The sequence below is a fragment of the Cervus canadensis genome, chromosome 33 (assembly GCF_019320065.1).
Source record: "Cervus canadensis isolate Bull #8, Minnesota chromosome 33, ASM1932006v1, whole genome shotgun sequence".
NCBI classification, from domain to species: domain Eukaryota; kingdom Metazoa; phylum Chordata; class Mammalia; order Artiodactyla; family Cervidae; genus Cervus; species Cervus canadensis.
The window spans coordinates 21,349,623-21,374,946 of record NC_057418.1 but is presented as its reverse complement, the minus strand read 5'-3'; the positions used below and the strand labels follow the sequence as shown (position 1 = coordinate 21,374,946).

The window sequence follows — 25,324 nt, the reverse complement described above, 5'->3', positions numbered from 1 at the left end:
TCACCAGTTCAATTTTCCCGTGAACCAGTTTTCTTCCTCAAAAGAATACAATGGATTTATTTCATTCACAAAGCTACAGCAATGGTTCTGAACCGTCATCCTATAAATTCACGCCAGTGTTCACGAAGGGAAGATCTCACAAAGAGAATGAGGATGTCTCATTCAGGGCAACCCTCACCTCAGCTAGAAAAATCTCAAGAAAAAGAATCAAGCTCAACCAACAGGTGTCATTACATTTTCATATGTAAAAAAGAATTGGCTTTGTGGAAATGGAAAGTTTTTTTGAAACCTCATTTCCACATGTTTATTTTTCCATTTCCTTTGAAAATCATCATAAAGCAGCAAACAGTATTCAGGTAAGTACAGTGCAGGTATACACCTGTCAGAAGGTAAACACCAAATTACTCTCAATGCAAATACACAGGGCCTGTATTTTCAACTTTCTTGTTTAACAGTGATCCCTTAAGATATCTTGAGAACTTTTTCCCTTCAATTCTAGTAACTACTTAACTGTGACTCCTACATACATCAGCTTGTGTCCCAAAGAGTAGATGCTCTTGTTTATCTTGTCACCAATAGTTTTTTAAAAAGTAACCCAAGCAATTTTATCACAATGTACTCAACGAATTAAAATGCAACACATACCCTGTTCTGAATTCCTTTTAAAAAGTAGATTTTCTTGCCTATATTACTATCTTCTGTGTAACTATTTTCTAGTGATAACTCACCATCAATAAAAGCTGATGAAAAGAAAATGTTAGTATAAGCATAGCTGTGTAAAACAAGTCTATTACTAATCTGTTAAAATTATTTATACAAAGAGCAATTAATACTCATTAGTAGAGCAAAATATTCTACAACCACCACTAGTTCGATGAATTGACATAAAAAACTTTTAGAAAAAAAAAATCAAAGCAAAAAAAATCAGTCAGTCCAGTAATAAACATCAGGAAATTTAGCACTAACTCTTTTCTGAATGTGAGATATGGACATAAAAAATAATATTATTGAATTTAAAAAAACACTGGTGATGTTTTATTTCATCTTTGGTCTGAAGAGTTACTGTAAATTAAATAATATAGAAGTTACTTCCGTTTTATTTTACTTGCTGAGAAAAATGAACTGAACAGGTATCCTGAAAGAAAAACCTAACAAAACTGAATTCCAAGTGTAAAGTTGCTTCCCATTATTTAAGTATAGTTAACTAAGTGAAAATTTACTTTTTTGCACTTTTTTCACCTTAATAATCCACTGTCATCTGTTAGTCTCCCAGAATCTGTCTTCTGCACTAGCCAAATAGAAAAATTAAATGATCAGAATCAACCCCACCGAAACTCTGAAGTTTCTGGTAATAGTACTAATCTCTAGAATATACCTCAGTATGTGGCACTGCTTTTGACTTACTATTAACATTGTGGCAAGCATGGGCAGGGGCTGGTTGCAGGGGTCACACATTTTCTTTAACAGATGGATTCTTTCGAATCATTTTATTAAAAACAATCAGCATTCATATACTTCCACCAAAATCTTTTAAATCCTACACTTTGTTACTCTTGCTTCTCTCTGTGGGACCATTCCAACCTCTATTTTATTCTTTGGCTTCTGAGGCTTGTACAAGGACTGTGTTTTGTTTTTTCTTAAGTGAAACAAGAATGCCATTTTCTTTAAAAAGGCAATTAAAATATTACAAATTCTTAAAATGCCCTTATCTATGTTGTATCTGTTTATGGATAAATCAAGACTTTCTTTCTGAAGCCACTCAAGCTGACACCCTATAGTAGTATCCCTTTCCAGTGGTAGGTTTTGTTACAGTTCAAAACAAGCAAACAAGCAAAATCCCACAAGAGTATAAAAATATTCAATTGCAGGTATTTCTAGCTCATTTCTAAAACAAATCTGAATATCAAGCAATTTGTTTCTATAAATCTTCAAAAAAATCTTGGCTTTTTTTTAAGCCAAGAAATAATTTATATAAATGACTAAAGATCTTAGACCTTAGGCAAGTCTTTAGTTTTAGGAAAGCTAAAATTATTACTGTATTCATTAGGGAGAGAATAACTTGCCACAGAACAGGAAAAAGCTGACTGATGCTAAGATTTAACATCTGAAAAACGGTTACTAGTAAGGGTGGGGTGGGGTGGGATGTTTTCCCTTTTCCGTGAAAACACCAAAATTCTCCACATCATAGGAATGTAAGAAATTGACAGCCATTTAATTTATAATGTCGGTATAAATCTACAGTTTCACTGAAATTGCCTTAAAGAGACAAACGAGATAAGTTTGTCTTTTAAAGGTTGGTTGAGTGTAAAATTATGCATGAATTATTTTTTCTACTCTGCTTTAAAAATTGCTATTCACTTTACTTTAATGTCAATAACTTCATATGAATAGGTTCACAAATACCAATCTAGTTGTAAATAACTGATTTCTTTTCTTCCTTCTAATCTCTAGGATCTTTTTTCAAACTTTTGGCTAAATTGAGGAAAAAAAAAAAAAAAAAGGCATTCGGAAGACTCTGTGTGATACCTCAGTCTGTGCTTAAAACAAGAGATTTAAAGGCTTAAGTCCAGCGCAAGCACTTTTCAAAATCAGGAGGTGCTTACTACCAAAAAGAGTTGTGATACCAAAGGAAAACTATCACTAAGAGTCGTTCAGCACTGAACATACAGTATTTCTTGAGCTCCTAAGTACAGGCCAGGCACTGAAGATATGGTGAAGTCAAGACTGAAAGGAAAATGAGGCATGCTCTGTCCTTGAAAAATTCAGTTGAGTGATTTCCCAGGCTAAAAATGAGAAACAAATAACTGCAATCTGATCGACCATTCCACTTTCTTCAGAAAACTTATCCACAATTAACATTATTTTCTCTTTGTAAAGTTTTCCTTAATACTTCGTGAATACTTTGGATTACCCCCATCACACAATAAAGGCATAATAATTACAGAAAAAGTGAACATTTATTGAATACTTAGACTGCACTAAAGATTTCACAGTGCTTCCACGGATCCTATACACTATTTTTATCTACTTCTCAAAATGCTGACATCCGGCTCATTAATAAGATCTGTCACCATGTGTCTTCATCATAAAGACCAGGTGTACTCCTGACAGCACACTGATTCGACAATGTGTACAAACTCTCCAGAACGTCTGACTACAAATTACAGTTGAGTTTTAATTAACCTTATTCTACCAGAGAAGAGTGGTAACTGTTCAAATACAATGTGTATTAAACAATGTCCCCCACAGGGCTGTGAAAGCTTCTTGGAAGGGTTACCAACTTCAACTATGTTTGTTTTATAACAGAACTCCAGATAAGCAACAGACAAAAAAGTTGCAATTTATCGAGCCCCCTCTGTAAATTAGATAATTTACACAAAATGTATGATACACTCATTTTTCAGAGATGAAAATAAGCTCAAAGAGGCTGAGAAATTGTAGTTGATCTCAAATCACAAAGCTAGTAAGTGGCAAAATCAGGATTCAAACCAGTAGAGCATACTCCAAGTTTTCTATTGAGCCAAAAAGCAGCTTTCTGAAGCACTACCAACACCAAACTGCTATTAATTAAAACTCCGAAGTATAAACATAATGTCGCTCCCAAGTTATGAAATATATTCTTAAAAGAAAAAAATTTATGTATGGGAGATTTTGTTTCTGAAATCAAATATAATATCCATTATGCAGTTTTTAAAAGAGCAGATAGGCAATGTCTGTTCCCCAACCCCCTTTTCTGTATTATGTTTCTCCACAGTACTTTTCTTTCTCAGACACACTTGATTTTCCTCATTTATTATGTCTTCCAATACTAAAATGTAAACTACATGAGGACAGAAATCTTGTCTATGTTATCCGCTGCTGTCATCTCCAACATCTCAAAGAGCCCTGGCACATAGTAAGTGCTCAATAAATATTTGTGAAATAATAGAAAACTTGACACCCAGTAGGTATTCAACAAATATTAGTTTCTCTTTTACTATGTAGGAAACACTAAAAAGGTTAATGTTAAGATATTAAATGCCAAAAGAAATTTACCACTTCCTTGATACCAAATTTTGAGCTGAAACAGATGAGAAATCCAATAGAATTTCTTGTTAAAGTAAAATGTTATGGCAAATAAAAAAAAAGACACATTCAGCAAAGTCTCATTTAGCAAGCATTGTCTATTGGGGTCTACATAAATTATATTTCAAACAAAGCACTTTTTTAAGTGCCAAAACTTAAATCAATTTTCTCAGAAGTCCTTTATTGAAATTAATATTCACAATTTTGACTTGTGGCAATTCTGACTTCTATCTCCTTCCAAAACATCAAATTCTCAGCTGACACATCTTATTGCACTTTTTAACAGGAGCCCATTCCTTTAGCGGATTCAGAAATTAGAAACTAAGCATATTTTGCAAAATGAGTCAATAAAAATCAAAGTCTAAATGAAATGAGTAACTTTAATGCTGGAAGGCTAATATTAAGTACTACTTAATACCAAACAATGTGTTTTAAGGAATGGAATACTTAGAAAAACTAAGAAAAAGAGCCATTCTTAATCTCTAACTCTACCAAGATCACAGGCAAGTTTAGTAGTTAACTAAAGGGAACATGGGCTTCCCTGGTAGCTCAGATGGTAAAGAATCTGCCTACAATGCAGGAGACCTGGGTTTGATCCCTGGGTTGGGAAAATCACTTGGAGGAGGGCACAGCAACCTACTCCATTATTCTTGCTTGGAGAGTCCCATGGACAGAGAAGCCTGGTGGGTTATACAGTCCATGGGGTCGCAAACAGTCGGACATGACCAAGTGACTAAGCATATCACAAAGGGAACATAAAGCACAGTACTGGCTACCCCTAATACTTACTCAGGGATTTTAGCTTTCTGATTAGGTCAGCGTCCCTGGTTCAGTGTTAAAGAATCTGCCTGCCAATGCAGAAGATGTAGGTTCAATCCCTGGGTCAGGAAGATCTCCTGGAGAAGGAAATTGGAACTCACTCCAGTATTCCTGCCTGGAGAATTCCATGGACAGTGGGGTCTGGCAGACTACAGTCCATGGGGTCACAAAGAATTGGACACGACTTAGGGAGTAAACAACACTCTGTCATTCACCACAAAAAAATGAAATCTTAAAATACTATATAAGTATTCTGGAAATACAAGCCAGAGGCAAAGAAGTAAGAACATATTAATACATATGTTTAGATTTCATATGATTTCAGTCACCCAATCCTTACCATCTTAATACAGAGGATTAAAAATTACTTACTACTAGCATTCCAGCATTAAAGTTATGCATTTCATTTAGACTTTCACTTTGATTTTTATTTACTCATTTTAAAAAATATGACATATAGATTGTGAGAGTCTATCAAAAGAGTCAGACCACATCTCCTTACAACAGTTCAGCATGATCACTTTCCTATGCTTGGCACCCACCACTATTCACATCTCCATTTTCCTAGTTGCCTAAAATTGCTCATCTAATCCTCTACTAGCATCTTAGCCCCTATCTTCTTCCTCATTACTATTTTGCCCCATTTTCAAATTTGCCTCTGTTATTACCTCATAATCCTTCTATTTCACAAAGTCTCAAACTTAGATGGATCAAATGAAGATGACGTAAGTGACATAACAGAAAAGTGCTACTATTGTCCTCCTTTGGGTCATAGGAGCCTGGCCAGGTAGAGATACAAAGGAACTGAAGCTTTCCTGAATTATAGTTTAATTCACAAATTTTATATGTTGTAAAGATTATCAGGAACTTTTTTCCCAAAACATCTGCTGCTGCTGCTGCTGCTAAGGCGCTTCAGTCGTGTCCAACTCTGTGAGACCCCGTAGACGGCAGCCCACCAGGCTCCCCCGCGCCTGGGATTCTCCAGGCAAGAACACTAGAGTGGGTTGCCATTTCCTTCTCCCCCAAAACATCTACAACAATGTAAAACACTGCCTTTTAATGTATGTTGATAATTGTTAAAAAAAAAAAATAAAATTTTAGTCTTGAGTTTATACAATTAAAAAAAAAAAAACGCTGTTTCAGAAAACTCACACATTCCTCATGGGACTTTTTTGGCACAGAAACCCACAAAGTTTCATGTAAATGGTGTACATTACACCTATTTTGTACAGTGCCATATGTTCATAGATACATATGTCGATTTTATCCTAAATACTATTTTGAGAAAAGAATTTTCCTTACAGAGAAATGTACAGAAGTATAATAAATTTTTATTTCTGTCAAGACATAAGACTAATCATTTTAAGACAGTTACCCAAGTGTAACGTGTTACTAATACTAAAGAAGCAGTACTCAGTAATAATGTAATTGGGGATCTGAGTAATGCTTACTTTGTAGTTTAAAAACCTCCTGATTTCATTAAATGCAATAATTATATGCAAGTTTTAAATAATATCATTAGTTGAAGGCAAGTGTTTCTTTTCAGTAAAGAGAGGACCAAATATAGGTGTTATTTCAATCAGATCAGATTAAGTTAAAACATTTTTCAGAGAATTTCTATCAGATGAGAGTGACTGTTTATACACTTAACAAGTTACAAAAGCTCAGGGTGCACTATATGACAGTTCACTAAAGAGAAGTGAAAGGCATGCATTTCATCAGTGTTCCCTGAGAATAGTTTTGAATTCAAGAAAAGGTATTCCACTTGCCCAAAAGAAAAATGAAGTAACATAGTATATGCAGTAGATGACTTACTCATCTAATTAACACACTCAACTTTTAGTTGATCCTTTAAAGATTTAAATATTAAGCACCCTCTATTAGAAACTGATAAGATTTAAGGGGGGAAAAAAAACTAACAGAAGTTCTGAATCACTGGAATTTTTGTTCTATTTCCTGTTAACACACTGGTAGTGCCATCATTCAATATATTCGTTCCATACACTTTTTTTTTAAAGCTATACATCCTTTTAAAACTTAACCCATTTAAAATTTGTAGCTCATTTATCTAACAATTCCTCCCATTGTTTCTAATTTAAGTGCTCAGCCAAAGCGCACAAGATGAAAAGCATGTCTGTCTTTATTAGAAAATGTAATGGTTTCAAAATCTAAAGTTTCCAACTAGGATTAAAATCAAGCACGATTTCACTGTTACAAGGAATTCAAAGATATTTTTTAAAAGGTGTCAATACTCTGCCACTGTACGAGAAGTGTGGTAAGCAGTAGTAGTGTAAAAACTGAAAGCAAAATTCTGTTCCATGCCCACCAAAATTCCCGGCCAAATCCGAAATTGCATAATGAGCAACATACTCTTCAGAGTGAGCTAAAGCACAAAGTGATTCCTTTCATAAAAATGTGAATCAACCTGACCTTAAAGTCTGACACTTTTACAAACCTACCTAAAACAGACAAAATGGATGCAAAATTATACTGCCTCACTGTTGCCTCAAATACGACCTTAGTGTTCAAGAACTTTCCAATGAAATAGAGCACTCAAAACGGCCTCGTACTGGCGACCCGAAACTCACGGACTCCTGAGAAACCCCCGGGAAGCTGCAAATTCCCTCCACCCTCCTGGAAACCCCTCTTATCAGAAACATTTGAAGAATTTCTCCACAACAATTAAGCTGACTTGAAGAATGGAAACCTAACATCTCAAATATACTATATATGGAATGAAACGTGGCCAAACACATAAATACGAACGCACACAGTCTCTGACACTGTGGTACACTACCCTGCCCGGGCCATCCCACAGCATCAGCCACAGAAAGATACACCTGTCACCTGTTCGGCGATACCCAAGACCCTTCCAGCCTTCCTGCCACAACCACAGTCTTAGGGTTTGAGACTGATCAGACAGAAAGCTAGAATTATCTATCCACTGAAATCTAGGGGCCACACTTTCCCAGAGGGGCTGGCTCCCCACTTGAAAAAAGGCTGCAGAAAACCAATATTGGAAAGGGAAACGACGATCTCCCCTCCACTACCACCACCAGATTCCCTCGGTCTTCCCCCTCGCCCCGAAGTCATCTTGATTCGGGGCACGACTCCCCCCCAAAAGCGTTCTCCTTCCCCCACCCCCCATCTCACACACGCCAAAGGGGCGGACCGGGGGGCACCCGTGCAGGCAGGGGCCCTCCCCACCCCCCTGGCACCCTCCCCCACCCGGGGCTCTCCCGGCGCCCGACTCCAATGAATCTCCCCCTCCCCCTACACTCTTACTCCCCCGAGCCCAGGCCCGGCCCGATGCTCCCCACCCCCGGCCGCTCAGGAGGACTTGGGGGGGGGGGGCTCCCTCTCTACCTCGCCACTGGGGAAGGAAGGAGGCGGAGGAGAGGAAGAGTGAGAGGAAGAAGCGGGCGCCCCGCAAGGGCCTCGCGAGTCGGCAGAGTCTCTTCCAGATGAAGGGCGGGGGGGTGCGGGGAAATGAGGGGAGAGCCGGGACTGGGGGTCCCACCGAGGCCCGGCAGCGCTGTCCGCTTACCCTTCGCCGCCGCCGCCGCTTCCCCCTCCTCCTCCTCGGCCGCCGCCGCCGCCGCCGCCTCTCCCACTAGGGCAGCCGTCTCCACCGTCGCCGCCGCCGCCGCCTCCACCACAGCCGCCGCCAGCGCCGCCGCCGCCTCCGATTCCACCCGGCAGGGGGGACACCTCAGCCCTCCCTCCCTCCCCGCTCAGCCCCTCCGATCGGCCGCCGCCGCCGCCAACTCCCTCCGGCCGCCGCCGCCGCCGCCGCCGCCGCTCGTGGCTGAGGGGGAGGGGAGGGGGGTCGGGTTGGGTCGCCCCGCCGGCGGCCGCTGCAGATCAAAAACGATGGCTGGGTGGCGTCGCCGCTCCCCGCTCCTCGGCTCCAGCTCGCTCGGCCTCCCTACCTCCCTCGGCCCCCACCCCCCTCGCGCTCGCCTGCCCTCCCCCCACCCCCCCAGCTCTCGCTCGCTCTCGCCGCGGCTCCGCCAGCCCAGTGCAAATCAAAATACTGTCACACAATATGGCGGCGCGGCCGCCGGCAAACACCGCGAGATCTGCGGCCGCTGCTGAGGCGGCGGCTGTGACGAGGCCTTCCCCCAGTCGGGCGGCGGGGGAGCGGCCGGCGGCGGCGGCGGAGGCGGCAGCAGCGGCGCGGGGATGCTCTTTCTCCGCCCTGCACCCCTCCCCCGACACTCGGAGCCTCTACGCCCGCCTTGCTAAGGCTGGAGCGAGAACGTTGCCCGGCCGCGCGGATAGGCGCGGGCGGCCGCCGGGACCGTGCGAGAAGGGGCGTCGAGGCAAACGGCTCCGGGAGGGCCCGGGACCCTACTTTTGAAGCTTTATCCTGGCCGCCGTTACTTGGAGGGATGTGTGTGTGTGGAGGGAAAGAGCAGGTTTCCCCTCTCCTCCCGCCCTCAACGGGGGCCGGTCGCAGTTTGGGTTGAAAGGAGAAAAGAACTCCGCTCCCCGCGGCTCGGCCCGTCCGGAAGCGGGCGGCGGGACCTGCAGGGCAGCCGGCCTCGCTGCGCGGGAAGGGGGCCCTGAGGTCCCGGCCGGGGGCGGACCGGACGCCGCGGCCGCCCCGCGCTTGCTCCCGGCCGGGCCGCCGAGGGCGGCAGGTGGGCCTGCGGCGGAGGCGGGTGTGCGGCGGCTGCGGGGCGGAGACACACCCCCTCGGAGGCCGGCGGCTAGGAGGCCTTAGGCTGACGGGGGTGACCCGAGCGGGAGACCGGCGGGGTCCAGAGGGTGTGCGGGATACGTCCTAAAAGGCTCGGAGCTCGCAGCTTCGAGTCTGGAAAAGCGTGTTGGGCTCTTGAGTTTTCTTGAGCCCTGGAAAGAAAAACCAGTCTAAATGCTGCGAGGGTTTTGTTGTTTCGATTTTATTTTAATTGCACGTTCCTAGAAGTCCTAGAAGTTGAGCCAAAGACACTTTTACATGGCGGGGGTGGGGGGGGAGGAGAAGGAAAGACTTGTTTCTATCTTCTTAAAGAAATATTTGTTTAATTTCCCCCTGAAATAAAACGTGTTCAACACTCACACATTTCTCACAATGTAAGATATTTAAACATTCGGCGTTTTAATGGTGTCCAAAACACTACAGCATTTTTTTTTTTTGTCCCTGTCCAAAATGTCCATCTCCCTGCCAGTTTCTTGAAACGATTCTTACTCCCTAGAAAAATCCTCCAGAATGAGCGCTGTGGTTACAGCCAGAGCCTTTAAACGCGTGTACACACACACACACACACACACACACACACACACACACACACACATCCCTTTAAGAAGTACAGGCTTCTCTATACACACACACACACCCTTTAAGAAGTACAGGCTTTACACACACAGACACACCCTTTAAGAAGTACAGGTTACACACACACACACACACCCTTTAAGAATACAGTCTTTTCCACACAGACACACACACAGACACACACATACACACTCTTTAAGAAATACAGGCTTCTCTACGGATACAGCCAGAGGCTTTAAGCGCGTGTACACACACATAAACACACACATTCTCTATGGTTAAGGTACTTTTGCCAATATCATTTAAAAATCCTCGAAATACTGGGATAGGGCACCAGTTCAAAACTTTCCTCACATCAAAAGCCGAAAGTACTCAGTTACTTACTATATCAGAATTTAAGTACTTTTTCTATTGTCGATATCATTAAGAGGAGTAAATTAGGATTTTAAAAAATGGGAAGACTATAGTTTTAATGTGTTCAATGTTGGATAATAAAAAAGATCATTGAACCTTAATACTTTACATTAGTTCTCTCCGAGGAACTATATCCATACTAAATGTTAAATTAATTGATGAAATGAGTTTAGAGCAATTGAATCCATTATTTAATAAATTTAAGCAAAACCACTATAAAATATAGAGCCAATGATTGCTTTTGAAATGGTAGAATTATGTATTTTATCCAAACTATTGTTAGAAATTTATTTAATGAAATAAATATACACATTTTAATAGAAATATAATGTTTTATAATCTTAGGAATACAAATAAGTATGAATAGCTCAAGTCTAAGAACCAGTGGGTGGCAGAGAAGGTATGTATAACAATACATCCTTGAAGCAATGCTGAAAAGCTTTAACCTGGATCTAATGATGAGAAGCATCAAACCCAAGTAGAGGAAAATTCTACAAAATAACTGGCCTGTGTTCTTAAAACACTGTCAGTGTCCTGAAAGCAGAACAAAACTGCAGATTAAAGGAAACTAAAGACCTGACAACTAAATGCAATTTGTGACCTTGAACTAGATCCTTTATTGGGGGAGGAAAGTGCTATGAAGGACATTATTGGGATAATCAGTGTGGGTGGAATATGAACTATAAAGTACAGTATCCATTTAAGTTTCCTGAATATATTGTGTATGAGACTATCCTTGTTCATAAGAAAACACACTGAAATATTAAGGGGTAAAGGAAACTTATGTATGCAATTTTTTCCCTAATGGATCAGAAAAAATAAATTATAACCCTTATGCATATGTACACATCTCTCACATATCCCATTCACGTATACAGAAAGATTGATAAAAACTGATGAATCTAGGTAATTTTTTTTTTTACTGAAGAATCAAATTCTGTTGAAGTTCAAATATGATGGAAAAGTTATCTTCTAAAACAAAGAACTTAAAATGAGCCATAACAAAGGACTAATAAAAAGTGAGATTTCCAAAATGCAAGAACAGATGGATTCCAAGAAGGATCTTTCACAGGACAAAAGAAAGATACTTTCTTTTTCAGAGTTTATGACAACATTATAGCTTATTTTTCAAGGATGGTTTAACTGTTCTTATGCTGGAAAGTGGGAGTCTGGGTTTTTTTTTTTTGGAGGGGTAGTAAAAGTCATAACCTTAAATTTACCATCTTAACCATTTTTAAGTGTACGGTTTAGTAGTGTTCAGTTCAGTTCAGTTCAGTTCAGTTCAGTCACTCAGTCGTGTCTGACTCTTTGCGACCCCATGAATCACAGCACGCCAGGCCTCCCTGTCCATCACAAACTCCCAGAGTTTACTAGAACCCATGCCCATCGAGTCGGTGATGCCATCCAGCCATCTCGTCCTCTGTCGTCCCCTTCTCCTCCTGCTCCCCAATCCCTCCCAGCATCAGGGTCTTTTCCAATGAATCAACTCTTCGCATGAGGTGGCCAAAGTATTGGAGTTTCGTAGTGTTAAATATATTCAATTATTGTGAATATCTAGAACTTTTTCATCTTGCAGTATTGAAACTACATCCACTAAACACTAATTCCCTCACTGCCTTCCCACAACCCTTGGCAACCACATGGCTATTTTTAAATTTTAAAATACGTTTAAATATTTTTTAAAAACTTGGTGAATATGGGAATTTCCATACTCTTCTTGCAATTTTTCACTATATGGAATTACTGCAAAATAAAACATTTGAGCCTTAAATCGCAGAGTTCCTTACTTAACCAAAAGAAGGAATATTGTGAGGTAGAGAAATAGAGATACTCTTGCGCAATGAAAGATAGCGAAAGACAGATATCCTTTCACAATGGAACCAGCCATCTTTCTCAGTAACAGATGGGAGTTTTGGTCATTCAACCTTTCCTTCTCCCTTATTTAAATTAGGAACAAATAGTTAGGAACCCTTACTTACGTATTTGGTAAATATGATATCTATAATTAGTGATCCAATAAATATGCAGTGTCTATTATCCACAAGGCTCTGTGGAGAAAACAAGAGGGAACAAAACATACTGTGCCTTTCAGATGCTCTCTCCAATGATTACAGAGATAAAACAAGATACAATCCCTGTACTACACTCAAGAGCCTTTTAGTCTAGTACTGTGTAGCCACTAGCTACCGGTAGCTATATTTAAATTAATTAAAAGGAAAAATTCAGGCCCTCAGTTGCATTAGCCATATCTCAAGTGCTCATTAACTATCACCACAGAAAGTTCTATTGTACAGCACTGGTAGTAGACAAGAATAGTACACTGTATAAATACCAATAACGTCAATACAAAGTAGACGGTAATAAACACCACAGAGGTTTAGAGGAAGGAGAGACTACCTTGCATAGACTGGCAGTAGGGGAAACATCAGGGACAATTTCCAGAAGATTGTGTACAGGCAAGTGGAAATGGAGCAAGAATATTCCAGGCAGAGTAAATGTGAACAAATCGGGAAAAGGAGAGGTATATTCAAGGGACCGCGCTTGTGCCTATGAGTGCTAAGTCGCTTCAATCCTGTCCGACTCTGTGTGACACTGTGGACGACAGCCAGCCAGGCTCCTCTGTCCATGTGATTCTCCAGGAAAGAATTCTGAAGTGGATTGCCATGCCTTCCTTCAGGGAATCTTCCCAACCCAGGAATCGAGCCCGTGTCTCTTGGGTCTAACCTGCATTGGCAGGTGGGATCTATAGCGGTGTGGTGGTGGTGGTTTAGTCACTAAGTCGTGTCCGACTCTTGTGAACCCATGGACTGTAGCCTGCCAGGCTCCTCTGTCCATGGGATTCTCCAGACAAGAATACTGGAGTGGGTTGCCATTTCCTTCTCCAGGGGATATTCCCAACTCAGGAATCAAACCTGGGTCTTCTGCATTACAGGCAGATTCTTTACCAACTGAGCTACAATAATATAGGGGTGTACAAAACCACAAATGGTAAGCTGCTGAGCTTGGACTAATCTCTAGGCAATGGGAAGTTACTAAAGGTCTTTGGACAAGACAAAAGATATGATCAAATAGTTCTCTAGGAAGGATAATCTAGCAGCAGATTATGAAATGGGTTAGGTTTGAGGGCATAAAGACCACATAGCTTTGCAATAGCCCAAATGAGAGATAGTGAGTTGATATAAAGTGGTCTATAAGTAAGGATATAATAAATTCCAATTTTAAATGGCTTCAGTTCAGTTCAGTTTCTCAGTTGTGTCTGACTCTTTGTGACCCCATAGACTGTAGCATGCCAGGTTTCCCTGTCCATCACCAGCCCCAAGAGCTTGCTCAATCTTAAGCAATAAGAAAATTTATATTTCACAAGTTTGGTAATTACAAAGTAGTGTAAACTTCAGACTTGAAAGATTCAGAAGCTTCATAATATTATCAAAGACCAGGTTCTTGCCATCTCTGCTCTAATGTCTTGGGTGTTGGCATCATTCTATAGCTGATAATAGCAAGATGGTAATGGCAGTCCCAGGCATCAATTCTTGAGGTCTTGATGTCCAGAGGAAGAAAAAGAGTTCTTCTGAAGAAAGGGAAGGCCTTCCCAGGTGGCTCAGACGATACAAAGAACCCGACTGCAATGCAGGAGACCTGGGTTCGATCCCTGGGTTGGGAAGATCCCCTGGAGGAGGGCATGGTAACTCCATGGCAACCCATAGAGAACCCCCATGGACAGAGAAGCCTGGAGGGCTACAGTCCATGGGGTTACAAAGAGTCAGACACAACTGAGCGACTAAGCACAGCATAAGGAGAGGGAAAATGTTCCCCCAGGACCACCTTTCACTTCCCCTCTCACTTCCCTCCCATCTCCTAGGCCATAGTTGAATCACATGCCTATTCATGAAACAGCTTCGGGTTCACATGATGGAACAAGTGTCAAGGAGTCAAAGATGGAGAGGTGAAAGTCAAAATTAAAGCATAAATGACTAGGGTCCATAGGAAGAAGAGAAATTATGGAGGAAAGATGATTTTTGTGAAAGTCCTTCTAATGTGAGGTATCTAGGTAGAAACGATCATCAAGTAAAAACATGGGATTGAAGTTCAGAATGAAGATCAAAGTTGGGAATATGCATTGGATGTCCTCTGCAGAGATAAAATCAATGAAGCCATGAGATTGCCAAAGGAGAGGAGGGGTAGAGAGGGTCTACAGCACGATTTCAGAAAATAAGGTGGATGCAAGGAAAGTGCGGTCAGAGAAGTAGGCACACCTTGGCCGTACATTACACACCCTAAAGGATTACAAATACAATCCTAAAGGAAATCAGTCCTGAATATTTATTGAAAGGACTGATGCTGAAGCTGAAGCTCCAATACTTTGGCTACCTGATGCGAAGAGCTCAGTCATTAGAAAAGACCCTGATACTGGGAAAGATTGAGGGCAGGAGGAGAAGGAGGTAACAGAGGATGAGATGGTTGGATGGCATCCTTGACTCAATGGACATGAGTGTGAGCAAACTCCAGGAGATAGTGAAGGACAGGGAAGCTTAATGTGCTGCAGTCCATGGGGTCACAAAAAGTTGGACACAACTCAGCAACTGAATAATGACAACATTACACATAAATCAAGGGGTAATGGGTGGAGTTTCAAGAAAGCCAACAGTGTTAAGTGCTATGGAGAGATTCAGGATGATACAGGTTTAGGCACATTGGGTTGCCAACTAGACAACTGTGATCTTTCAGAGTCGTTTCATAGTAAGGTAGAAGCAGGTATCTTTCAAGCGCTAGGGGTAAGCAGATAGGTAGAGGCGTGAAATACTGACTATTCTTTCAGAAAGTTTAGTAGTTACAAAAGGGAAAGCTATATGAATGAATGTGTTTATAGCAATATTTATTTATAAGACTTAAAAACTAGAAGCAACTGAACTTTCTGAATACATTATTGTTTTAAAAATTTGAATTTGTGTACTCCATTGTATGTGATGCAGCCATTTAAAATAACTAAGATTATGGAACAATATGGAAAAATACTTATTAAGTAGAAGAAGATAGAAAACTAAAAAAGCATTAGCGACAAGGATAATAACAGCAAAAAGTATACATATTTGTGCATATGTAAGATACTGTTGTTGTTCAGTCATGTTGTTCAGCTAAGTCATGTCTGACTCTTTGCAACCCCATGGATTGTAGCATGCCAGGCTCCTCTGCCCTCCACTAAAATATATAAAATAATTATAATTGTTTTGGAGCTGTTAAAAATGGTATATGTATTTTCTGAACTTTATATGTTATAGAAAATTTGTAATTAAAACACATATACATGTATTTTAAAATATTAAATGGCAAAGACAGAGAATGGTAACTTGAGGTAACTATAAGGTTGAAAAATGTTTGCTTTTTTTGTTTGTTTGTTTTGCTTTGGCAGGAAAGAAAAGACATTTAGCTGTGTTTATAGGCTGGAGGGAGGAATTCAAAAAAAGAGTTTAGTTTTTTAAAACAAGGGACATATTATGAGACAAAAATAATTGAGGAAGGCAAAACATCCTAAAACATTTCTATGTGTTTGTGTGTACGCGAATTGAATGGCAATTCTAAAATTTATGTGGCAATATGAGGGTCTATAGTAACCAAGAGAGTTTTGAAGAACAAACTTAAGATTTTACACTACCAAGTTTAAAGACTTGTTAAAAGGCTCATTAATTAAGACAATGTGGTGTTGGCACAGGGATAGATGCATATACCAAAGGAACATAATAGAGAATCCAGAAATAGAACTTGATTTACGACAAAGTCACTGTTGCAATTTAGCGAGGAATGGATATATTTTCAACAAATGGTGCTGGAACAACTGGCTATTCATATGGAAAAAAAGGATAATTCACTCCTACCTCACACCATATACAAACAATTATTAAAAACCCAAGATGGATCACAGACATAAATGGGAAGTTAAAAAAAGCTTCTGCTAATCAAAAGACACTATAAGGAAAGTGAGTATGGAAGAGAATATATTTCAATACATATATCTGACAATGGACTCACATTCAAAATATATTAAAGAAATTTCCATAAATTGGTAAGAAAAATTAATCAGCCCAATTTTAAAATAAGGGAAAACTTTTGAAAAAGTATCCTGCAAAGCAATTTCCAAATGGCCAGTAAGTCCACTGAAAAGTGTTCAACGTAATTTCCTCTAAGGGGAATGCAAATTACAAACACAATGACGTATTAGTAACATTCACCAGAATGGCTAACATTAAAAAGTCTGACAATGCCAAGTATTAGCAAAGAAGGGTGTAGAGCAACCCGAACTTTCACACACTGCAGAAATAAAGTGTTAGTCACTCGGTCACATCTGATGCTTTGCAACCCCATGGACTAGGCCTGCCAGGCTCCTTTGTCCATAGAATCCTCCAGGCAAGAATACTAGAGTGAGTAGCTATTACCTTCTCCAGGAGATCTTCCCAACCCAGGAGATCAAACCTGGATCTCCTGCGTTGTATGCAGATTCTTTACAGTCTGAGCCATCAGGGAAACCCAGACTGCAGACAGGAGTGTAAAATGATTCAGCCACACTGGAAAACTCTTCGACAGTGTCTACTGAAGCTAAACATTTGTCTACTTTCTGACTTAAATACAATATGTTGATTTATTTTATAAGTCAACTTGGCTGTGCCTGATAGCCAAACAGCTGACTGAACATTTTTCTGGGTGTTTCCATGAGGTGTTCTTATATGAGATAAACATTTAAATTGGTAGACTTTAAGTACAATATGGATGAGCTTCATCCAACCATTGAAGGCTTGGATAGGACAAAAGATCAACTATTCCCCAACTAGGAGAAATTGTCCAGCAGATGGCTTTCCGACTTGAAGTGGAACATAGGCTCTGGTTCTCCAGCCTGCTGGCTTTTGAACTGAAACTACAGCATTGACTACCCCTGGGTACCCAGGCTGCCTGTTCATCCTGTAGATTTGGGACTTGCCAGCATCCATAATCACATGAGCCAATTCCTTATAATTTCTCCCTCATTGTCTCTAAGTATTCTATTGCTTCTCTTTCTTTGGAGAACTCTTATACACCAACAATTTCACTCCTGTGTATATACTCAGGAGAAATAAATATATATGTCCATCAGAAAACACATACATCAGTATACATAGCATATTTATTCATAATAGCCCAATAATGAATGTTCATAGCAGCTTTACTCTTAATAACTCCAAACGGGCCACAGCCCAAATGACTATCAAGAGAAGGATGAATAGATTGTAGTATTTTCATACAATGGAATATTACTTAGCAATAAAAAGAATAAACTAGCCCTTTTATTTATAGTCAATTGATTTTCCACAAAACAATTTAAGTGTGGAAAGAATTCTTGTTTCAACAAATAGTACTGGGACAACTGGATATCATATGCAAAAGTATGAAGTTCAAATTATACCTCACACAATTATATAAAAATGAACTCAAAATAGATCATAAGCCTAAATATGAGAGCTAAAACTTTAAAAGTCTTAGAAGAAAATATAGGAATAAACCCTAATGACCTTGAGTTGGGCAGTGGTTTCTTAGATATGACATCAAAAGCATAAGTGACAAGAAAAAATAGATTAATTGGATTTCATCAAAATTAAAAAGTTACATACATAACCAAGAGAAATAAGAGCATGTGTCCACACAAAAACTTGTAGATGAATATTTATAGCATCATTATTCATAAGAGCCAAAAAGTAAAAACAACCCAAATGTTCATCAACTGATAGAGGGATAAACAAAGGGTGATATATCCACCAATGGAATATTATTCACCAATAAAAAGGAAGGAAGTACTGAAATATGCTGCAACAGCAATGAAACTTGAACACCTTAGGCTGACAGAAAAAAGCTAGTCACAAAAGACCACATATTGTATATTTTCATTTATAGAAATGTCCAGAATAGGTAAATCATCTTTCTTGAGATAGAAAGTAGATTAATGGTTGCCAGGGGATGGAGGAAAGGGTGGAATATGGAGTGGTTTTTAACTGGTACAGAATTTCTTTTGGGGGTGATGAGAATGTTCTAAAATTATATATTGGCAATGGTTTAATAATGCTGAGTATACTAAAATTCATTGAATTTTGCACTTTGAAAGTTTAATTATATGGTATGTGAATTATATCTTAATAAAATGTTGCATATTTAAAAAGAATTAATTGCTGATGGACTTCCCAGGTGGCACAGCGGTAAAGAATCTGCCTGCCAGTGCAGGAGGTGCCGGAGATATAGGTTTGATCCCTGGGTTGGGAAGATCCCCTGGAGAAGGAAATGGCAACCCCCTCCAGTATTCTTGTCTGGGAATGTCCGTGGACAAAGGAGCTTGACGGACTATAGTCCATGGAGTCACAAAGAATCATACACGACTGAGCATGCAGGCTGCCCATGGGGGCTATAGGATGGGGAGTTTTGATTAGGATTCATGAAGGAACCTACTGAGGTACCAGAATATTCTACATCTTGATCTGGGTGGTGGTTGTTTGCATTTAAACACATGCATAAACCCATCGAGCTCTATATATACTAAAGTTAAACATGCTTTAGGTACTTTATTGAGTATATTTTGTACTTCACTAACATTTTCTAAAAGGAGGACAATGGGTAACATTGTAGAGAAATTTAATCTTAGAAAGAGAGACAAGAAAGAGGTTGTGGGGGCCTCTAAGTTTTCATACATGTAGAAAGCAAGAATTTTACTTAGGAGTGTTGGGAATGGGATTAAAAACTTATGGGAAGGAGACAAAGATACGAAGGATGAAGGTCACTCATTCATCATTGCCTTATTTTCTTTAGGGTAAATATAGTAATGTGATTTATGTCATGGGCTCTCATGCATACAAAATATGGTATGTGTGTGTTGTGTAATGCCACGGTGAGTGGAAGCACCAGAAGTTGTCATGAATAATTTAAAAAGAGAGTAATAATAGAGAATTATTCCAGGAGAATAATAATAATAGATAGATCTGTGAGAAATCAACAGTCCTTTTCACTGACTCAGCTACGCTTTGCCTCCGGACTAGACTTGAAAACCGAGGGAACTAGAATGGCTAGTCTTCTCACCTTTGTGTCTCCCTTTCCTTTCGCCTTAGATCATAAACTCTTTAATAAAAATCTGTTTCATTTATAATAGTTTATGTCAGCATAATTAGCAAGTGTTTACAATCTATAATCTATCTTTAGACTAGACCTGGGTGCTCAGTACTTTTAAGGCTTGTCTTCACCTTTGGAGAACTATAAAACCATTATTTAAAAAGTCTGTTATCTTCCCAGCCAACCAGTTATGCTGTTTTCCATTTCTGAGACTAGATCATGATGCAAGACCCTACAGAAAAGTGTTGCTATGGTCTGATGTAGAATATAGCAGACTGATAGACTAGTGTGAAACACAAATGTGGCAGGAACCATACAAACTTTACTAGTTATAAACCACTATTATACAGTACTTTACAATTTACAAAGTTTTTTTTCATATGTATTTTCTCTGTTCATCACAATTTCTTTTGTTTTATACCTTACTATAGCCACCATTTCACAACTAAAGATTTTGAAGATTCAAGAGGTTAAAGGACTTACTTTAGATTGAGTAATCTAAAACAATTATTAAGTGAACAATGGGGCTTTGAACAGATTCTCTGATCACATAGCCCAGCTCCTTTTCACCCTACCATCTTGCAAGACATCTTCTCTTTGCTGAAACAATTTATAATGATGATAATAATAGGGTGGGCAGTTTAAGAGAAACAAAGTTACTCTGGGAATTCAAAAGAGGAGGAGATCACAGGAAAGGTTTCTTGGGGATGATATTCCAGATGGGCCTTGAAGAAGTGATGGGATTGCAAAAGATCAGAAAAAAAGAAAGCAAAAAAACCCCAAAACCAAACAAAAAAGCAAACAACAAAAAAGGGAAGGCATTCCAGGTTCCTGTAATAGCAAGAGCAGAGCCAGAGAGTCAGAAAGGCATAGAGTGCATTTTGGGAATATTAAGTAGTTTGGTTTTGTTGAAGTGTAGGAAGAATGCAGGATGATGGTAGGAGACAAGACAGAAAAAGTAGCACTATAAACTAAGTTTATTGGGCAGTGGCATTCCATTCAGGTCTTATGAGCAACGCAATATACCTTGGAATCCTGTTTTGTGTGTATTTAGTTGCTCATTCGCGGCCTAGCCGACCAGCCTCCTCTGTCCATGAGATTCTCCAGGCAAGAATACTGGAGTGGGTTGCCATAGCCTTTTCCAGGGGGTCTTCTTGACTCACAAATTGAAGCTATCTCTCCTGCTTTGCAGGCAGATTCTTTCCCCTCTGAACCACCAGGGAAGCTCGGAATCTGTGATTCATCTATCCTCTATTCCAGTGGAGAAGGAGGAGAGTGAGTGAGATCACAAAGCCAATCATTTCTAGGCAAAGGTATGGACAACCTGAACAAACTTGTGGCAATAAAAAGGAAGAATCAGGAGCAAGAGAAATTTCAATGGTAGATTTTATGAAAAGTCATTTTAGGCAAATGAAATAAAGTAATGTGTGAGGAAGGAAAAAATGTATCAAAAAAGGCTGAAGAATGGAGAACTGTTATCCTAATTAACAGAAACAGAAGTGCTTTTGGTGGGAATAGTATATTAGATTTTTAGTGTGTTGAACAATGGTTTTAATTGCCTTCTGCACCTTTTCAAGCCTCTGTCATTCAGATGTTTAAAGATGAGAGATTGAATTTACAAAGAATATGATTGGCCAATAAGTGTATGAAAATGTGTTACCTCATTGGTAATAAAGCAAATGACTTTTTTTTTTAAAGGAGGTATTTTTTTCTTCCAGTCTATCAGATGTAGAAAGATTGGAAAGACCAACTATTCAGAAGAAAACTTAAGAAATATTTAGGATTTACAAGAAAATGAAAAGCTTTGCTGAAGAAAACAAAAGAAAACTTTAAAAAAGAAATAACATATTCTTGAGTTGTAAGACAATAGTTTAAGAGCAAAATTGTCTCCAAGATGATAAATTTAACCCAACCACAATCAAATGCTGACAAAGTGATTTTGAAGAACATCTGGATATTTTATTAAATAAGAATTTCAGAACAGTGTGTATAGCATGCTGCAGTTTGTGTCAAAAAAGGGGGAAGTACACACACATACACATACACACACTGGGGAGGAAAACAGGGGCAGCTGAGATGAGGGAGAGAGAGGGAGACTTCTCACTTTTAAAAAAATTAATTTTTATTAGAGTATAGTTAATTTACAGTGTTATGTTAGTTTCTACCATACAGCATAGTGAATCAATTGTACATACTCTTTTCGCATATAGGCCATTACAGAGCATTGAGTAGAGTTCTCTGAGCTTGGCAGTAGGTTCTGATTAATTACCTGTTTTATTTATAGTAATATATATATGTCAATCCCAACCTCCCAATTTATCCCTCCTCCTGCTTCCCCCTTGTTAACCATAAGCTTCTCTTCTACCTCTGTGACTGTTTCTGTTCTGTAGATAAGTTAATTTGTACCAATTCTTTTTAAGATTCCACATGTAAGTGATTTCATATGATATATATGGGCATCTCATTTTATTCCTTTTCCTCCTGATTTAGAAAATATGGAAGTATTACATATTAAAATTAATGAAATCGATTGAGAGGAAGAGCTAAAATGATTTTTTTTTTTAAAGAAAAATAATTGAGGTGGGAGCATGGGATTGTGATTACTAGACAAAGGCTCGTTACAAGAATTAAATGAAGAAACATAGGTAAAGTGGTTGCAACAGTTTTGGCACATTTGGTGTACACACAAATGCTTGCTGATATTATTTTTTATAATCTTTAGATGGGAACTATAAGACTCAAATATGTAAAAGAATGTGTTGGTAAATTTTTACTACATGAAGTTTAAAAATTTTTGGATGGGGGGAAAAAGATTGAGAAAAACATAAACTGAAAAAAGTACATTTACAGCAAATATGAGGGACAAGGTCAGTCATTCCACAGATATTTTTTGAGTGTCTGCCCTTGAGTGTGGCATTATACTAAAGGTGGGCTATGTGATGATGAAAATGGTCTTGGCCCTTATGGAGCTTATAGTCTATATAGAGTAATATTATTATCCCTAATACACAAAAGCTTATTAAAAATCATAAGATTGGAAACCTACAGGCCAACAGAAGAGAAAGGACATCAAGAGGTTATTTTAAAAAGTGTTGTTACTGGTTAATAAACACAGAAAAATAAAGTCGTCCTCATTAATCAATTTCACTCAAAAGCAATGAGATTTAATTTGCTGTTTATTAGTGGTGAAAATAAAAAAAAAAAAATGAAAGCCCAATGTTGGTATAGGGGAGACAAAGGCATTCTTATATCCTGGGAGTGGGAGCAGAATAGTGTAAGCTTCCAACAAAGACTGTTTAATAACATGTATTGGTATTTTAAATATGCAAACTGTTTGACCTAGCCATTCCATTCCTAAGAAGAAACATATATTTGAAGGCGTGTGTTCAAAGATTTATACTTCAGTCATCCTTTTGACAGTAAAACAAATAGAAAACAACTGGAATACATCTTAATAAATAAAGGGCTAAATTATGGTGCATTGATAAAGAGCATGATGCAGTGATTTAAAAGGGTGATGTAAGCGCCTTTTTAGCGCAGCAGGCAGCGCATCAGTCTCATAAAAGGGTGATGTACTACACACATTGACAGGAAAAGATGCCACGATATTACACTGAAGGCAGATTGCTTGACAGATTATTAAAAACAAAAGCTGGTCCCATTGAAAACAGTGCATGTATACGTATAGAAAAAATTCTCAAAAGATAGATTCCAAAACATGACATTGAGTGATGATGAGAGATCATCCTTCTGTAAAGCAATTATATTTCAATAAAAAATTAATTAATTAAAAAAAGAGAGATCATCTTTATTTTGTTTTATACTTTTGGTGGGGAGTGGTATTTTCTGAATTCTTAGCAATGAATATGTTACTTATACATCCACAGACAAAATAAAACTCTTTAATAAAAATAAACAAAGCTGTTTCTTAAATATTTTCTTTCAAAATTCCCTTAGGAATAATCTTTGCTTAACTAAAGCCATGAAGATTGAAATTTTCATGATTAGGACTCTCAGGTTTTGTACATTCATAGTTTTCTTATCCTAAGTCAGTAGGGAAATCTTTTGTAAATAATAAAATATTTCAAGAATTTGGATTGAATGACAATCATAGAGTACTGACCTCGTTTCCACGATGGTTAAAAGAATCGAAGAGACAGAAGCCTTGATAGGGCAATGGACAAGAAATCTGAGCAGCACTGGCTGCCTGAAGTTTGCAGCAGGTTATCTGGCCAGAACCAGGAGTGGGGAAGTGGGGGAGGTGGACTGGAGGAGAGACAGGTAGTTTGATCCTATTTTGGTTTTCCATCCTGCCTTACTGTTCCCCAATCTGTGTAAATTTCCATGTATGTAAGGCTTTAGGGTACAAGAGAACTCCTTTCCTGGTCCCTGTCCCTCTTTCCTTATCCTTGCTGAACCTGATCTTATTTGCAGTGTTATCTGGATGTTAAGTCCTCTTGGCTCTTCGGCCATTATTGCACAAAAAAAGGTTGAAAATCCTTAGTTCAACCTACTTTGTTGTGTGACTCAGGGGCCTCATGCTTAACAGAATCGTTCTGTGACTCATGACACTGGCTGCCCATCTCTGAACAAAAAAGAACTGTGTTTCAACCTCAGGCCTTAGAGATGGAGAAGGGAGCCCAACTCCATAGATCAGGGGGCTATTGTAAGGAGTCAGTGATTTCATATAATTCCCAAGCATAGTCTGAACACTGAGCTGACTAAAGCACACCTGCCGTTGATGGAGAGAGCCACCTGATTAGGAGACTTACAAACTACAAAATTGATATAATAAGCTTTGTATGGTCTTTCATATCTCCGTATATGCTGTCTACCCCCACCCCACTCTGCTTTCCTGCCCTGGTGAACCCAGCAGGAGAATGGAGTATGAAGTTGGTCTTCAGTAAGACAATTTAGTCCAAATTCTATAGACATTTTGAATAGCACTCTCTCTTCTTACTCTTCCTCTTACTTCTCTTAGAGGAAAATTCCTATATAAATGCAAGAACAAAAAATAAAAAATGAAAACTAACTTCATTGTTCAGAGGCAGGGGTGAGAGACACTGAGTAATCTTCATGATTCTAGACCTAATTATTGGTCTACTTACTAGAAAAATTCACAGCTTTTTCGAAACAATTTTTTTCCAAAATAAATGCTGAAATGCTTACTGTTGCAAAATGGAAAACCTTATGAATTCTGCAGAACATTATAATAATAAGTCTATGTATATGAATTGGAGGAAAAAATGACATGTTAAGGAAACACCTTAGACTCTAGTTTCAGCTACTATAGCATTTGGTTAAATAAAATTCAAAAAAATGCTACCTCAGATTTATGAATAACTGCTTTGTCTATGTTACACTCAAAGTCAGCATTTCACTGAGGAACTTTGTGTTCTGTTGTTTTTCCTTCGAACTACTTTTTTTTCCACAAGATAATGTCAGGATTTTTCATTTCTAACAGCTCATCTATGAATGGCAAAGAACAGGCAGGACTTTGGAGATAAGAAAATGACTTGGAGGTGCTTTTATATGTTTAATGGTTCCTGAGTCTGAACAGTCTCATGAGATTTGGATAGGGCTCTTGGAAAAAGGAAATGTGTTCAGAGAGACAAGCTATTGCAGCATTTG

The 25,324-nt window shown here is 39.0% G+C and overlaps 1 protein-coding gene across 2 annotated transcripts in view; it reads right to left on the bottom strand.

The window, feature by feature from the left end:
- Positions 1-8,529, bottom strand: part of TAB2 (TGF-beta activated kinase 1 (MAP3K7) binding protein 2) — an 82,056-nt gene extending 73,527 nt beyond the window's left edge. For both annotated transcript variants that reach the window (XM_043456800.1, XM_043456801.1), the window contains exon 1: positions 8,432-8,529. The gene's annotated coding sequence lies outside the window, so the exon portion shown is untranslated. The remainder of the gene's footprint in view (positions 1-8,431) is intronic.
- Between the last annotated feature and the right edge of the window lie 16,795 nt (positions 8,530-25,324).